This window comes from Triticum dicoccoides, chromosome 3A (assembly GCF_002162155.2).
Source record: "Triticum dicoccoides isolate Atlit2015 ecotype Zavitan chromosome 3A, WEW_v2.0, whole genome shotgun sequence".
NCBI classification, from domain to species: Eukaryota; Viridiplantae; Streptophyta; class Magnoliopsida; order Poales; family Poaceae; genus Triticum; species Triticum dicoccoides.
Window position 1 is genome coordinate 91430650 of NC_041384.1, and position 6854 is coordinate 91437503.

The 6854-nt window shown below is 43.1% G+C and overlaps 1 long non-coding RNA gene across 4 annotated transcripts; it reads left to right on the forward strand.

Moving 5' to 3' along the window:
- Nucleotides 1-862: 862 nt before the first annotated feature.
- LOC119267319 lies at nucleotides 863-5328 on the forward strand. 4 transcript variants are annotated; one of them, XR_005132370.1, is made up of 10 exons: nucleotides 863-1250; nucleotides 1321-1483; nucleotides 2123-2181; nucleotides 2262-2432; nucleotides 2525-2574; nucleotides 3439-3555; nucleotides 3671-3779; nucleotides 4321-4411; nucleotides 4825-4957; nucleotides 5051-5328. It is a non-coding gene; the product is annotated as an uncharacterized LOC119267319 (long non-coding RNA). The 4 variants fall into 4 exon arrangements; XR_005132369.1 differs by having other exon boundaries at nucleotides 2301-2574; XR_005132367.1 differs by having other exon boundaries at nucleotides 864-1250; nucleotides 2262-2574.
- Nucleotides 5329-6854: the final 1526 nt, after the last annotated feature.

A 6854-nucleotide genomic window follows, 5' to 3' on the forward strand; every position in this document is an offset into this window, starting at 1 on the left:
TTTTTTACATCAATCAATTGAATTTACAGTGACAAGCACTGCCATTACACACATCCATCTTCAGATCCATGTTTTTGATACTAAAGAGGATCAATCCCCACACGGTATGATGGGCGGCTTATAGTTCGTTGCCATAAACGACTCTGCAGCATCATGGAGAGGCTGGACGAGTAGCCGGTGTGCCTGCTGTGAGGATGAGCATCGTCGTGTCACGCCGCCGCCGTCAACAAGAGATCGTCCTTTTTCCTTACCATGACTAACTGCGCGACGTGACAGAGCATCTGGACGGGCAACCTGTGCGGATGGGGTGAGGAGGACGCGCCGTGTGCCGCATGGCTGCTGCTGCTGGTGGTCGTGGGCGGCGGCGAGCGAACGGGAGAAGGAAAGGGGATTCGGCGAGGCTGACGGAAATCAGGATTTGATACTGAAAATAGAGAAACTTGCTTGCGTGCGTTGAGATTTGGTTTTGCCAGGTGTCCTCAGCCGAAGTGGGTCTTACCATCGCTGTGTACGACCTGGGTCTTATAGGATTTTTTTCCAAGAAAGAACGTGATGGACAGCGAAGGATGGTATGACAGCGACCGGTCCAGGGGCTACCGGCAACTGTCAGGCCTTGATGAGAGCGACAGGCAGGGGCCATGATCATACTCGCTTGGAACTCTTTTGATAGTAGTTGGTAGTCTCTGCCGGTCAATTTTCGTCCACTAAAAACGGTTAATTTTCGTCCTGAATTCTACCTCCCGCAACCCAGCGATTCCCCCCTTCCGCCCTTAAAATCGACAAAAAGAACGATATGCTACCACGAGGCCCGTTGTGAAACACTATAATTCATGGATAGAAAATCCTCCTACAAAAATTTACGACGGTTAACCTACGAAGAAAGACCTACGCCCCGACCGCTGCCCGCGGGTCGCCCGCTCCCTCGCGCCCCTGTTGCTCCCTCCTCGATCCCGATCTGGATCGAGGGGACGAGGAGCTCCTGCCTCCCCGACGGCCGGCCTCCTCCTCGCCCCGCTGCTGCGTCCGGCGCCGCCACGGCCTCTGGAGCCAGGGAAGCCATGGCCTGAGCTCGGCCTCGAGGTCCCCGCCGCCGTCTCCTGCAGCTTCTGCCCCGCCGCCTCACCGCCCGAGCTCGCCGTCGCACCAACCTCGGCGCCGCGCCGCCGCCGGCTCTGGTCGCCTCCACCTCCGCTCCAGTGCTTAAGGATGGAGGAGAACGGCCTGAAGTTCGTGCTCGATCTGGTGGTCAGGTAAGCTCTTTTTGTCCGCCACCCCTCTATTGATTTTTACAAACCTTTCCTTGAAATCCGGCGCCCGCAGGTTCCCACTTCGGCAAGAGTTTGCCGATGACCTTAAGCACTCCGATCCAGTGCCGCTAAGGCTGCCACCCAGGGGGAGGCTGGCGCTCTTGGCACGGAGGATTCAATTGGTGAATTTGGCTGCGCCCTGAGGTTAATCGGGAGGCACCTGGATGGACGAAAAGGTGAGCCGTCTCGTCCCCGTGGTCTGATTGTATATTTAATTTGAGCGCATTTATAGACAGCTATTTAAGTTCAAGGACTCTTGATGGTGATTCGCCAAACAATATATTTAGTTAATTTGAAATCATGGGAGCAGGAATTTGGTTTCGGCGTGTTTCAGGTAGTTAGATGTCGTAAGGTGTTTAGAATTTCAGATAAGAGAAACGTTGCGAACCAGGCTGCATATCAGGAGTCCGTGGATTAAATGTTTTGACAAACCAGTTCATAATTTCCTGAGAAAACACTACTATCTGCAACACACCACCGGACAGAACTCTGTGCGCTTCACGGATGAGCACACTGGAGCAATCGATAAGGAAGTTTGCCGAGGAACCGACGAATAGTATGATTAAACCAGAAATAGGAACAAGTTTCGATTCGTTGGGCGAGGCATACGACTTCTACAACCTGTATTCATGGGAAGTTGGATTCGGTATTAGATATGGGGAAAGCCGACTAAATGCAGAAGATAGAGTGCAGTTGTTCACTAAGTTCTGTGGTACGAGATACTATATGTGGTTTTTTTTTTTTGCAGTTTTGGTTTGAAAAAAGGCATCATGGAGTGAGCTGATGTGCCATCACTTTTTTTTGAATTTTTTCAGGCAAAGCCTAAGGCCGAGAATAGCCGATCATGCATGTACGAGTGTCCCGCGCTGATCAGGTTGCTACATGCAGCTAATAAATAGTTGGTTCATAACTGAGCACATAAAGAATCAACCATTTGATGTTCGTTACACTCAGGGAGAAGGTTCATTGGCACATAGACTTCTGTGTTAACAGGGCGACAACGTCAAGGATGGCATCTGCGAGAACTCTTTTGTGTTAGATAAATTGATGATTATGTCTGGATCTCCAGGGGCAGACACTATCATACTGAAGCTCTGCCGGACCACGACTGTCAACAGGATCACCGTATTCTTTGAGGAACACAAACAATCCATTTATGCATTGCTAACTTTTCTGAACTTTTACATGCTTCAGGCTCACTCCTTGACAACACTTAGCTATCATAAGGATGAGGACGGAGCACAACTCTCTCAATTCCCAAAATGAGGTGGATAACACTTAGCTTACATGTTCTTTGAGGACGGAGGAAGTTTCGCCTTAAACACAACTTTTATCTGCTCTGAAAGAGTTACATATTTTGAAGTTTTTGCAACTCAGCCTAAAAGAGTTGCGTAACCAAACTCAAAATGAGGTGGACAGTGCTCAGCGTGCAGTCACATGGAGTATTACTTTCATGGGTTAATTTAGCACTGCATATTATTAATTGTGTTTCTATTTTTGTTTCTCTCCAGCAAGCATGACAATAACAAGTTTATATCCATCAGTTTCTTAGTACCCTGTTGGTTTCAGTATTAAATGGCCACAACACTTTCCTATTTTGTTTGAGTTTTCATGTGCTACTCTATTAGGAATAACAACTAAAACCAATGAACGTTTGATTTGATTTCCTTCCCAACACAAGCAACAAATATAATAAATGTCTCGCATCCTTGACTCCAGCAAAAAATTCATTGACTGACATAATTGATCTGTCTATTAATCAAGATTGTATTACTAAACCTACAGATTGATTATTTTTAGTTATGCAGCACACAGTATTCTCCCCAGTTCTGCTCGATTGGATTGTCAGTTCATGTACACTGGTAAATCATTATGGAAACTTTGATTATAAGAAACTAATTTGTGTTCCTGTGGGTTTATCTATGCTCCTTTGTCGTTGATGCGCCTATGTTACTGTAATTATTTAGTTCCTCCGCTTCTAGGATGATCTCGGGTTTAGTAGTGATATAAAAAAGCTGTACATTTCTGCGTTAACTCTGCTATTGTGTTGTTTCATCACTTTCTGCTCCTTATGGGCTGCCACTCTTTGACACCCTTTTTGTGCTCAAACATTTTTCGATGTCCCTTGCAGGATCCAAATGAACTTGGTTACGTACTAAATTATTGTTGAGGATCTCAGGTAATCGTTGCAGTTGAAGATTACGCCCCTGATCATCATTCTCATTTTCAAACTTGCCATTTATCAGAGGTGATTTCTCTTGCCCCTTTCATCGGTTAATTCCGTTTGTTTGGTGGACTGATTCACCACTTGAGTGGATCACCGAGGACTTCTACAATGGGCTGTGTTCTTCTTACATATGTAGGATTTGGATGGGGTGCATTCATGCATTATATTGGAGCAAGGACCTGCCGAGGAGGGGGATACCATGGGGAGGCGAACCTGGTAAAATAGGGGTGGAAAGTATACTATAGGTATGTTAGCCGTGGCAAGGAATTGGTGGATTGTTTTCCATTCAGTTGTGTTCAACACTGAAAAATGGTATATCATTTTTTGTCCTTTCCAAATTAAAATATCAATCCATAATTTTTTTGTCATTCACAAATTAAATTATCAGTGTAGAAGTCTATTTGAGCATTCATTTCCTATCCTTTTATAAACTAGAAGGCCACACTAGGTTTCTTAGTGTAGTATTTGGAATGTTTGACCCTGAACTGGCCCTCTGTTCCAACTAACGAAAAAATGACCCTTTGTTGTGATTTTATTTTTTGTATGTAAAATGATATTTGTAAAATTTTGTATTCGGTCTGCCATTTGCCAGTGAATTAGGGCTGCATTTTAGATTAGAACCATGAAGTAACTATGATGTGCACCGCTTGAAACCAGAGTGAGTCTAATGAAAGACGGGCATTTGATCATGTTCTATTTAATTATCATTTCGTTCGTTTCGTCGTTCCATCCCTCCCTGAACTGACCTTACCCACAACTCTTACCTTTTCATTTCATTTTATCAAGGAAAGACTGTGGGGTTTGTGTATCCTTATCCAGGACATTGTGAAGGCTTCTGATGCAGTTTACAAGAAGCAATTGGTGAGCTAATTCAGAGGTTAGGCAACGCTTGTCATGATTTTTTATTTCTGAAGCCACATTAGCAAGCATCATAAATATAACTAAATGTTTGCTGGCTTCCGTAATTGCCTACATCAATGTAATCTTCCACACTGAAAACACTCATTTGAGATTTGCAAGAAGCCTGCATACTACTTACTGTTGATGCATTAACATTGCATCCTTCAGAATTAGCAAGCAGGGCATAATGTTAGGTGTCTGTTTGCGGAATTGCTGAAAATAATTGGTCTATTTAATCAATGAGAAATAGGAAGATTCTTGTAAACTGCAGTGTGCTACTTGCTATACTGGCTAAGCTACATGACTTACTCTTTAGTGACATTTCATATCGGCAGTGTGCTACTTGCTATACTGGCTAAGCTTAATTTTCTTCTTCCTGTGAACATGTAGATAAGTGAAATGATAATAAGAAGGTTAAATAATGTTGTTCAATCTTTCCGTCAAGCAACCTGTTTGGCCCCAAATGTCCGCACCGACGCGGTGACGCCCGTGGGCGCCACCGTTCCTTCCTGAAGGGCATCGGGTATTCCCCTTCCCCATGCCCGTCCGCGTACCGGGGGAAACCCTAGGACTTGTCCGGGCAGTAGCGTCATTGTTGTCGTGTTCTTTCTTGAAGGTGTTGCTTGGCATGCGGAGGTTCAAGGTGCTAGGAGCGAGGTGGTAAATCTCCGGTGGGCGCAGCGGTTGCGGGTCCTCATCATTTTCGTCGATCCGACGCTGTCGACATTATTTTCTCTCTTCTTTCTCTTTTTTTTTTCGTTTGGGCGTGCTTGTGCTGTTTGCCCCAGCATTGGACTCTTGGTTGTATTGGGCTGTTGCTATATCTATATAGCGGGGCGAAAGCCTATTTCGTAAGATTCTTCCATGAATTCAACACTTGGCAAACCACTCCCATTACAAGGTTCCATAACACATGCTGGATTTGTATGTCAAGATATCTGAAGGGCAAAAACTTAGTACATTTATTCTGTTTTTTAATAAATCTCCCTCTTGAAATGAGCTACAATTACTAACGAGTTATTCTTCTCATATCTGTAAGAACACATTTCTATATATGGCTTCTATTAGGGCGACTTGATTGAGTACTGGCGAATTACCTTCAAAATGATTAAAGGAATGCGAAGATGGGCCTTCTTGAGTTTTGACCACGCCTAATAATACTTATGAATTATGGCTACTCTCCATGCAGTTTGGTACGGTTATTTCACCAACTAGCCCACTACTATGTGCTGGAAGTTATATTGTTACTTAATAGAGGCTACACATTCTAAACTTCTTCTCTTTGACTGTGTTGTCAGATTAGTACATCAAATGGAACCTGACATTAATAATAAATTCCCTGCAATGACAGTGTGCTTTATATGAAAAGGGTTGAATATAATTACCAAAGTTTGATGGACGTTACGTGGCATGCCAGTCATGCATATGGAGCACAAATGCAAATGTTCGTATTGTATTGACGATGCTCCCTTTTGAAATTAACATGCTTTGCCAATTATTTTGGACATGATGTATTAGCTTATTATTTGTCAGCCTATAGGTTTTATGTGAGTGAAAACTAAATATCACAATTCTCAGACTGTTCTTGCCAACCCCTCCATATCAACTAGGTATGCAATGCATTATACTCCCTCCGTTCCTAAATATTTGTCTTTTTAGAGATTTCAACAAGTGACTACATACGAAGCAAAATAAGTGAATCTACACTCTAAAATATGTGTATATACATCCGTATGCGGTAGTCCATTTGAAATCTCTAAAAAGACAAATATTTAGGAACCGAGGAAGTATAAGATTATTTTTGTTGTTTTTCCGTGTCTGTATTTTTAATTATGATTATTACTTTCTGGAATAATCAACAGTTTAATCTATACTATTAAAGGGGAGCATGTAGGTCGTTTTGTTTCTGGGAGGGTGAGGCGCAGCCTCGCGAATGAGTGGAGAAGACAGTGTGCTCTGGGCCTCCTCCAAGCCCGCCGGCGACTTGTCGATTTATTGCTCTTCCCTTACAAGATATGATATTCTTCTTCCCTTCGTATGTGTCCTCTTGCAAACATGCAGTTCTTGATTTGGTTGACGAAAGTAGTCTAGGATTTGACTAATTCTCTCGAAAATGGATTATATTAGTTTGATTAGGTAAATATCTTCCCTGACAAGATCAGATCAATTTCCCCACCCTGTGATATTTGTTTAATTTCTTGAATTTAGCCAAGCGCCTTTGCAATATGCCCCTAATTCCCCATCATTCTTTTTGTCACAGCTTGTCAGAAGTTGAAATTCCTTTCGGCATAGATCCCATCACCTTGGTAATACTTGAATTTGTCCTTACATCTTCAATAAATCAAGCACTGGATTCACTAAATCTATTCAAGAGTTAAAATACTTTGTTTTTATATTTTTCAGTGAGATTTCTTAGCTGC